The following is an 11,221-nucleotide window of genomic DNA, read 5'->3' as shown; positions in this document are numbered from 1 at the left end:
GAAAGCGGGAAAAGATACCAAATGCTGTATAAGGAAATAAAACGTAAGGAAAACGAGAAAGGAGCGTCAAGGATGCCACAGGAAATTGTCACTGGCTGGCCGCTTAAGTAAAATATGGGCGAGCCAGTCATCCTGTGAACAAATTAAGGCTCTCTCCCTAAAATCTTGGTAAAAACATTGGACAAGTCACAGAACTTCAAAACTTTAACCACATTCGTTTCAGTATTTCCTAAAAGAGATAGCATATCCGCCAGCAAGTCAGCCGCTGCCCGCCGGTCAGAAAATAAAACACAGTCCAATAAAACGTGGAGCACAGTGACCTGGACGCCACAAGTACCATACATTGGAAGGTCCTCTCACAGGAGTAGGAAACCATGGATCATAGGACTGTGGCCTATCCGAAGACGAGTTTGGAGAACCTCATCCTGTCTACGGGGCTGGAAAGAAGTACACCATACTCGTGTTGTGGTCTTGACTAAACGGACCTTATTGTCAGTCATTTCCAACCACTCACCCTCCCACCGACGCATGACTCGTGAGCTCAATAGCGAGGTGTGTGAGTGCAGGGGGATGGCACACTGAAGTATTTGCTGATCCATACATGCCTTCTTGGCTGCGATATCTGCCCTTTCGTTCCCAGCAAAGCCGACGTGCCCTGGAACTCGGCAGAAAACCACCTCCTTCCCCAGTCCTTGTAGTTGGAGGAGGGCATCTTGGATGTTCTGCACTATTTTATCTGCTGGCTATAAACATTGCAATGAGTAAAGGGCACTTAGTGAATCGGAACAGACAAGAAATTTAGGATGGGAAGAGCATCTCATCTGCTCCAGTGCCCACAAGATCGCAGACAATTCTGTATCAAAGACAGTAAATGCTTGAGGCAGTCGGACCTTGTGGACACGATCTGGATAAACAACAGACCAACCAACAGAATCCTCCTGTTTCGACCCATCCGTAAAAACGGCTACATGGTCTTGGTGGACAGATAAAATGATAGAAAATGTTGCATTAAAAATGATGGCAGAAGTACAATCTCTCTTGTAATGCACCAAATCTAAAATGACTCTGGGCCTCTCCAGTAACCAGGGTGACAGGCGGTTAAAACCCTGGAGTTGGGGCTGTACAGGGTCCACACCAAGGGACTCCAGCACACGCTGCACAAGGATCCCTAATGGCATCGTGGCTTGTGGATGGTTGGAAAAAAGGTTCTCCAGAGGCTGACAAGCAACAATATGGTAAACGGGTGAGGTTGGAGCTGGAAGAAACTTACAAGCCTGGCCAACAGGAGCTGCCGCCGGATGGTAAGTGGCAGAGGCTGGGCATTGGACTAGTCTGATAAGCGCTTGTGGCCAGTCGAATCCCTGCATGGTGGACAGCATCAAGGATCCGCAAAGAAGAGGGTCTCGCACCCTTAGTCCAGCCGCGAACGCACAAAAGCCCCATAAAATTGGAGAAGACGCGCTCTATCCGCTCCCCAAGACTTAGGCTAAGGCACTTGAGGATGTTCAGCGCCTTCAGGGTTCTGGCTTTCAGTTCTCGCAGGTGTGGCAACCATGACAATCTGGAGTCAAATATGAGGCCCAGAAACCCCACTGTCTCTAAAATGTAGGATAGTGTCCCCTATATGCAAGGCAGGCAAATTAAAAGGACAAAGAGAACGATTAAAATGAACGCACACACACTTATCTGCAGAAAACTGAAAACCCGTCTTCACAGCCCCCTCCTCTAACTGCCGCACTGTAAGTTGCAACTGACAGCTCGCCATTGTAACACTGAAGGAGGAACAGAAAACAGCAAACTCGACCACAAATAAGGAGCACTGTACTGAACTCCTTACAGTAGATGTTATACTGTTGATGGCTATGGCAAAGAGGGTAACACTTAAAACACTGCCCTGGGGTACACCATTCTCCTGCTCAAATCGATCAGACAGTGTATGACCAACTCAGGTCCGAAAAAACCTCTGAGACAGGAAAGACCAAATGAAAATTCTGAGGTGGCCACGGAAGTCCCATTGATGCAGTTGTGCGAGAATACTGTGTCTCCAAGTAGTATCGTACACCTTACTGATATCAAAGAACATGCTGAAACAGTGATGCTGACGGAGGAAAGCCTGCTGAATAGCCGCTTCTACGAGGGTCAGGTTGTCGACCGTGGACCAAAACTTTTGGAATCCACACTGAGAATGGTTAAGGAGTTGCCTGGTCTCTAAAAGCCAGACCAGACGACGTTTAACCATCCGTTCTAGGGTCTTTCCTACACAGCTCGTCAAGCCGATACTCCGATAACTATTGGGACAATTGCAGTCCTTTCCTGGTTTGAGGAGAGGGATTAGAATTGTCTTCCTCCACGACTTGGGGAAGACACCTGTCTGCCATATTAGATTAAAACATTCGAGGAGGATTTCCTTTGACGCAGCTGGCAGATGTCGAAGCATGCAGTACCAGATGTGGTCGTGGCTGGGTGCAGTATCAGAAGTCTCAAACAGTGCCCATTCGCGCTCCCACATCGAGAAAGGGGAGTTGTAGGCCTCAGAACTGTTCGACCTTAAGTCCCACTTTTCCCTCTCGACAGTAGCACGTAGTGAGGAAACGCTGGATCCTGGCTTGCATTGGCAGTAGTTTGTGCAAAATGATCGGTCAGCATCTGAGCAATGTTTCTAGATTTTGTTTGGAGGCACCCCTGGTTCAACACTGCAGCTATCGGTTAACGGCTGTGTTTACTGAAAATCCTGTGGATGGCTTCCCATACTTTTGAGGAGCAAGTGGAATGATTGATGGAGTTCAGGAATCATGGCATGACTGCTTTTTGCTCTCCTTAATGACACAGCGACCCGTGGGTCTCACTATTCGAAAGGTTGAGAGATTGTCCGCTGTCAGGTGGCATTTAAACCGTCGAAGATCCACACGCCTGTCCCAGATGGCTAAATGGCACTCTTCTGTCCAACAAGGGACAGGTTGCCTCTGAAGAGGGCCGAAAGACATTGGTATGGATAGATCAGCAGCGTGATGGATCACATACGTGATGTGACCCACCCATTCTTGGACGCTGTCACGGTGTTCAAACACAGGCAACTGGCCAAACAGCATCCAGTTAGCCCTGCCAATCATCCAGCAACACGCCATCGAGTAGCTGAAGGCGGATCAGGAAGTGGTCGCTGGAATGAAGGTCGTCAGTGACCTCCGAGTGAACAGAGTTGGTGAGAGCTGGAGAGTAGAGAGAGAGGTCGATGGCTGAGAATGACCTAGTAGCACCACAGAAATGAGTCGGAGTACCTGTGCTTAGGAGGCACAGCTCTTGAGATGTCAGGAGGCTCTCCAAAACTCGACCCCGATAGCAAATAGACGTTGAGCCCCAAAAGACATGGTGGGCATTGAAGGCTCCCAGGAGGAGAAATGGTTGGGGTAGTTGTGCGATAAGATCTGTGAGGGCCTCAGAGTCTACTGCATCCAGTGGAGGTAAATAAAGAGAACAACTGTAAGCCGCTGATGTGAAGAAATTTTAACGGCAACTGCTTGCAGGTCGGTATCCAGGGAAAGAGCAGAGAATTGGTGCACATTATTGACAAACACGGCAACCCCTGCTTTGGGTCTTTCCCCAGTCAGGTCATCCTTCGATATAGGGTATAGCCCCATAGTGCAGGGGCATCAGATGCTTTGAAATGTGTTTCCTGCAAACACAAGCACGGAGGGCGTTGCTGCACTAGCAGTTTCAGTTCCTCCATGTGCGTACTGAATCTATTCATGTTCTACTGTGTAATGGGAGCCATCTATCAGGGAGGTAGTACTTTCATCCTGACTTTCTGATGGGGAGGGGAGTCTACAATGGGTGGAGGCTCAGGTTGGGAGCGAGATGGTTGCCCCAGTACGACATCAGGCTCCACAGCCTCTAAAGAAAAATCGACTGAGATGTCAGAGAGGTCGATGTCGACATCCTCAGGCTGTTTTCTGCCCGATTCCACCGGTGTTGGACGTTCTGCCTTGGATTTTTCCCCCTGGGTAGACTTTGCAGCCACAACTGCGGTTGAGGGACAGTGTACCAGATGGAACGCCTGTTCCACAACGTCAGCAATCACAACATTTTCTGAAGTTTTTGGGGGAGAGACAGGCTTAGACACAACTGCAGCAGCACAAGTGCAGGGACACATGCAGGTGCTAGTGCTGACAGCAGCAACCTCCATTCGTGTAGCGGCATCAGTTTTCAGGACCGGCTGTTTCAGAAATGAAAGAAAGGAGGCAGCAAACGTGGGTGGCTGCATGGACTTGTATAGCTTCTTCGCTTCATCACACGGGATGCGCTTTGTGCTTTTAATTTCCTGGATCTTCCGTTCCTCAAGGAAAACCCTGCAGTCCCTGCTCCACACAGGGTGATCCCCAGAGCAGTTGACACACTTGGGAGGAGAGGAGCAACCAACTCCCTCATGGCCGGCTTTACTGCATTTCCCGCAAGCGGCTTCTCCTCGACAGCTGAGAGTAGTGTGCCCAAGTGCTGGCATTTAAAACACCGCATTGGGTAGGGGTAATAAGGCCGTACACTGAGTTGTAGGAAACCTGCCTTCACATGCTCCGGTAGTTTGATGCTGCTAAAAGTAAGAATAAACGAGTCTCACTTCACGAGAGCGCCATACACCTATTTCATAACGTGTTACACGTCTACAATGCCTTCCTGGGACCATTCAGCTTTCAGTTCTTCTAGGAGAATGTCAACGAGATGCCTGAAAGTCACATCACCTTTGCTGTAGTTCAAGGTGTTGCGAAATTCAGTTTCTATCTCAAACTCCCCAAGGCATTGTGGTTTCTGAAGGTTCTTGACTTATTGGAAGCTAGATGCTTCAACCAACAAGGTCCCATTTCTCAAGCGCTTAACAGATTTCAAGGTGCCAGCAATGCCTTCTGATCCTTTCTGTATATAAAATGGTGAAACTTTGTCAGAACTCCCTCTTTTCTTTTAACTATAGGAAACACGTTCTGCGAAGCAGCATGCATTCTGTTGCTACTGACTGAATCAGGAGGACTGGCTACAAGAGCCCCTTGTTGGATTGGATATTGGTACCTACCAGCAGCCCATCCTTTCTACGGGGGGGGGGGGGGGGGGGGCGAAGCAAAGATTTCGAAGGATCCATCTCAGTCCCACGAGCAGCTAGGGACCTAGAAGTCCACCTAGACAGAGCCCCACATGCCTAGGTAAGCCTTATACAACTGAGGTGCAGCATGTTCCCCAGAGATTGCCCACTAACGACTCTTCCACCTCAACAGCCATGCATCTCATCAGCATGCAACACACCTTGAGATTGATATTACTATTCAAAGTTCAGCAAAAGAAACTGGGGAAATGTGTTTTCGAAATCAATAACTGATGAATTATTTGTTGCATTTTCTAGTACATTTATTTGAGATGTGTCACATAAATCAGTGTCATACCAGAGCAGTCAGCAGATATCATCTGCTATCAGAGCATCTATTCAAACTGTTAACACAACCCGATCAACTCGAGGAAGACAATAAAGACCAATACTTTGTAGGATATGTTAAGACATATAAAGAATTTATAGGAAAGTTATTAAAGAAGAAGAAAATGCACAACAACAGAACAAATACAGTGAGAGCAAACAAACCAAAGGCAATATGGAATGCAGTAAAAAAAGAAATAAACAAAAATCTTAAAAATTAATGTGAAAATGTTTTAAAAGATTACCATGGAATGTTAACCAGAAATCGAACTCTAGCAGTTATGTAAATGACTACTTTGTCAATGCTCCAGTCACCTTAGGTGACTGTTTAAATAAGACTCTACAGTGTGTTTGTGGTGTACTGTGAGTCATGATACAAATAGTGCTTTTTTGCATAAAAAATCTCTTTTAATCTTGGCTTGGTTTTGCCCAAAAAACTTATGACGTAGCTTGCAACTGACTGGAAATTACCACCAAAGTACACAGCTCTAATACATTGTGGGCTACATAAATTGTATGTTATTCCTGAGACAAAACATGTTTAACTGAATTGCTGAGTGAGATACACAACACATTAGTTCTAGTTTAAATGTTGTTCAATTTGCATTCCCCAAAACTTTGAAGCACACATCTTTTCTATTTGTTAATTTTCCAATGTCATGCACATGTTTTCCTGTTGAAACTTACTTCCATAAAGATATTTTTTGTATTTAAAGTCAGCTTATTTGAATAAAACCATGACTGTAAGTATGAGAGCACTTTTCCTGCTGTAGTACACAATGAGTCTTTTATATCGCTAATTATGATACGTATATCATATGCGAATAACAGAATTTTGGCTAATCTGTCTGGAACCTGTTCATCATTGATATAAATGAGGAACAATAATGGACCCAGGATTCTGCCTTGAGGAACATCCTGTTTCGGTTTGTTTTGGTTATGATATGAGTTTAAAATGATGAAAATTGTGAGACGACCTCACCTCAAAACATGTGACCGGTTCTGCAGTTAGGATTCAAACACTACACCTAATGGATATTGCATCAAGTTTCTGTAGGCCTACTGCTGTTACATGGTTCACAGAATCGAAAGCTTGGACAAATCTGTACTAATTCCAACAAAATGTTTATTGGACTCCAGATTTCTTACTACTTCTGTTGTGTTGTCCAAGATGGCTGTTTCTGTACTCTACACTGCTTGAAAACCATGTTGACTGTTGTTCATTAGTTTATGTTTTTCTACATATTTTGTGATCGTGATTTTCATTAATGCCTCAAGTATTTTAGAAATAGGGGGGAGAAGACATATAGTTTGGCAATTTTCTATTTTGTGTCAGTCGCTATTTTTGTATAGTGGTGTAATTTTGGCGATTTTTAAGCTTATCAAGAAAGATCCCTTCACTAAAACACAAGTTTACTGTGTGCGCTATATGTTTAATATGATGCAGTTTTCTTAATTATTAATATAGATACTTCATCTACCACATATGAAATTTTGGATTTCAAGCTTTTAAGAACTTTTAGAACTTCCTGTTCAGCTGCTGGGATTGCCACCATGCTGATACTTACCACTGGAGCCATCACTGTTGGTTGTTGCTTAAAGTTACTATTTAAAATATGGGGAATATTTACAAAATAATTGTTAAAATAGCCTGCCACAGCTTCTTTTTCTGTGGAGATATTTTCATTATTTTTGAGATTTATTTCCTGTTCTTTTGTTTCTACTCCAGTTTCTTTTTTTATAATTTCCCACATCATTTTTGACTTGTTCCTGGCCTGTATTATTAATCTGTCATTGAACAGTAATTTTGCTTTTGCTATTGCTTTACGATAAGTCTTTTTGTGGATCCTCACATGCGCTATGACCTACAGACTGCGACATGTTCTTAGCTTTAAACTTGGAATTTTCATAGTTTCAGTTGACTTTTTTATTCCTGGTTTGTTCTCCATATTTTTAAAAATAATAGAGACAGTCATTAGACCAAGAGTGACAAATTACTTTACAAATTACCTTGAAAAATTCAGTCTCTTGTCTGTAAATCAACAGAGTATTTGCAGAGGCATGAGTACAAAATAAGCTATTATACAGTATACTGAAAATATTGTGACTAGACACAAACAACAGGACAATAGGAATAAATTTGACTTTATTGAAGGCATTCAGTACTGTCCAGCATGATATCTCGCTAAATAAATTAGAAGCTATGTTATATAAGAAATAGTGAAGAAATGGTTTGAGTCACATCACCACAATAGGAGACAGACGATAGGAATTACTTCAACAAACTTAAAAACTAAAATATTGTTCACAAATCTGATATTCAGACTTCACCAATAGGAGTACCACAGTGCAGTGTCCTGGGACCTCTCTTACCTCCTATGTATGTAAATGAAATAGAGATTCCAATCAATGGTACTCCTATTACTCTGTTTGCCTATGATACAAATGTTTTTGCAACTGTTGTAAACTGGGTACTGGTAAAAGCTCCAACCATAATTTTGAAATGTACTATATAAAGTCGGTTTGAAATGAAGAAGTTAACGCCAAATCTTTCAAAAATTAATTACCTTCATTACAGAACAACTGAGTCAGATCATGATCTGGATCCCAGAACTCAAAATAAACAAATTTAGAGAGCAGTCACCAAATTTTTTGATGTGCATATTAACAGAAATTTAGACTGGAAAGTTCACATCATCTAACTCACTTACGAGCTTAGCACTGCCTCCTTGTATTATATAAAATTAGTATTGTTTGTAGTAGACAGTGTAGCAGAATTATCTACTTTGCACACATCCATTGTGCTATTACATATGACCTCATCTTCTGCGGTCATGGTAAGACAAACTTGAAAACCAACTTCACTCTACAAAAACGAGTTGTTACAGTAATTATCAACTGTTCAAGACTAACACCTTCCAAACAGTTATTTCAACAGCTGATTATTCTATCCATGCTGTGCCTCTATGCAAAAAAAGTAATTAATACAAAAGGTACACTGACAGTGAGTTGTGACCTGGCATGATTTTGTGTGAGAAATATTTATGTTCAGATTAAGAGCACTGTTATTCTTAAGTTCTGAACAGCTGCATCTTGAAATAATGTACACAGAAACTGTGTATCTTGCATTCATGTGGACATCTTTACCATCTTCAGCTTTCTGCCAGATAATAGAAAGCACTTCCTATAAAACTGTGTCATATTGCTTCTTCTGGTACAATAAGTCAATACTTCATGCAAAATAGAGGTACATACATTCACTACCACATTAAATGCATTCAGCATGAAGTTAATGAAAGACAGTTCATACTAACTTCTGAGCAAGCAAGACTTCATTTGTCTTATGTGATGTTAGCTCCATCATTGTGGCATGCCATATTCTCGATGGTGCTCCCCATATTCTAAGCCAGGACACTGCAGCATTGAATAATGCCAAGCCAGCATGCATAGTGAAGTGTAGTGAAGCTGCTATTTTTGTCCCACTGTGAAGATGCATGGCGTCGATCCATAACAGTTTTCAACCACAAACAACAAAAACTTCCAGAAAATTTGATAATTCAAACTGTTTTATTAGTAAAAATACTTTTAATTGTTCACAACAGTTGTGAACATCATTTGTCCATTTAAGTACACAATGGGTTACACATCACTTTACCAATGTGATATATTACACAATAACAGTTTCAGAACTAACTCAGATCTTCATTTTTGCATTACTTTTGGAAAAACTACTGTGTTGTGGAATTAGAGGGAAAGGCAATGACTGATTTAGATCATATTATTGAGATAGATTACAGAAAGTAGTAATCACTCAAAAAACGGTGTAAGTATTCAATCAAAGGAGTAAGTACTAAAACAAGGCATTCTTCAAGGTTCTGCACTTGGTCCACTTCTATTTCTAATACCTGTACTGATTTGCTCCAAAAGCATTAAGGAAGACCTGCCAGTAATGTTTGTTGATGAACCCAGCATAGTGTTTTCTAATCACAAACGTCATTGACTCAACACCAAAATTTCTGACACAAACTGCAGCCTGGTAAACTGGCAAAAATAAAAACAAGCCTGTGCTAAATAAAGATAAAACAGCCAATTTATATTAATTTTCAGTCTTCATAAAAGCTATCTTCAGTGATGGATGATCTCAGGATAGAGAATAAGTCCATAAATCGAGAAATAACCACAAAATTCCTCATCTTGTCGATAGATGACACACTACTGTTGGACATACACAAAGATAAACTGGAGGGTCATATTTCACATAGTTCAGACGCATTAAAGACCTGACAAATTATGATCATTACATGCAAGTGCAATGAAAATTGAACAACACTGTCTGATCACAGATGATATCCATACAACAGTAATGCTTCATTCAACTATGAACTATGTTGTATACTATTAAGAGAGAATGTTTTTAAACAGAATTTTAAGCATCTCACTTATCTTCTGACATTCCTTCAACACTATAATCTCAAATCCTCTGAGTTGCTAAATTAAAAAAAAAATCTTCGTGAGTAGGTGATGCATTGATTCTAGGGCATTCTCTGGTATATTTGAGATTCAGGACAATGCTGTTGAGCTCAGATGGCTGACCCTAGACTTGTTTAGTGAAACTCACTTCATATTAAGTTTACAACTTGGGAGTAAGCGATTGGCCCCCGTCTGCAGCGCGCACTGTTAACTAGCGCGGCCTCGGGCGTGAATATGTCTCTCTTCTTAGCTTAGCCTTTTGATACGACCGTAATTAGCCGGTTTTAGGATGTCAGACACACTGATGATGGGTGTGCGTAGCATGCATGTTTTATAATCTGCCTTTGTTAATAAAGCTGCCTGAACTTACTTCTCGTGTTCACGTATTGCCGTACCTCAAGGACCCACCGCTTACAAATCCTGACAAAATATTCGTGTAATCATCATCTGTGGCAACAACACAAACTATACCCCCTCATATTGTCTTAATTAAAGTCAAACCAATTTAAAGAACAGTCAACAGTAAAATTTACTGGGCAGACTTTAGAAAAATGACTTTTAAACAGCTGACTCTAATTTTGAGCCATAAACCATTAACTATACACCAAAGGCAAAAAATTTTAAAAACAGTTAACTACAGTTAACATTTTTGTAACTAAATGACATTTAAACAACGGCCATTAATAATTAGGCTCCTGTCCTTCAGTAGACAGCAAGGGTACAGAATTTTTATAAAAACACCTGACCGTCACTGAATAGTTAACTACAGTTAACCAAAATCACCTGTTCAGGTTTTAAGCACATTATTTTTAAACAGCTATAATTAATTGTGAGCCCACTGACATTCAGTAGACAGCAAAATAAAGAATTAAAAAAAATTAACAGTCACTTAATAGGCAGCTGCAGTTAACTAAATATCACTGATCAGATTTCAAGCAAAGGCTTTTTAAACAGCTGCTATTAATTATGAATCCACTGTCCTTCAGTAGAAGAAAAATACGGAATTTTAAAAATATTTAACAGTCATCAAATAAGTACAATGCAGTATGTCAACAGAATGAAAAGTCATTGAGGTGTGTTACACTACTCGCCATATATTGCTAAAAATAGGACAGCTGAAGTGATATAATACTATTTCAGAGACGTTAAGGCCAGTAACCGAAATTCTTAAAAGGATCTCATACACTAAGTAGGTCACACGATATCAAAAGCTTTAGAAATGGAAGTCGAAGAATCAACATGGTTACACCTTTCAGTAATTTTCCATTTAACAGTAAGAGTTAAAGTTTTACGCTTACGTTT

The sequence above is a fragment of the Schistocerca piceifrons genome, chromosome 4, assembly GCF_021461385.2.
Source record: "Schistocerca piceifrons isolate TAMUIC-IGC-003096 chromosome 4, iqSchPice1.1, whole genome shotgun sequence".
Lineage (NCBI taxonomy): Eukaryota > Metazoa > Arthropoda > Insecta > Orthoptera > Acrididae > Schistocerca > Schistocerca piceifrons.
The sequence above is the reverse complement of the archived record's forward strand: the minus strand, read 5'-3'. Positions refer to the sequence as shown.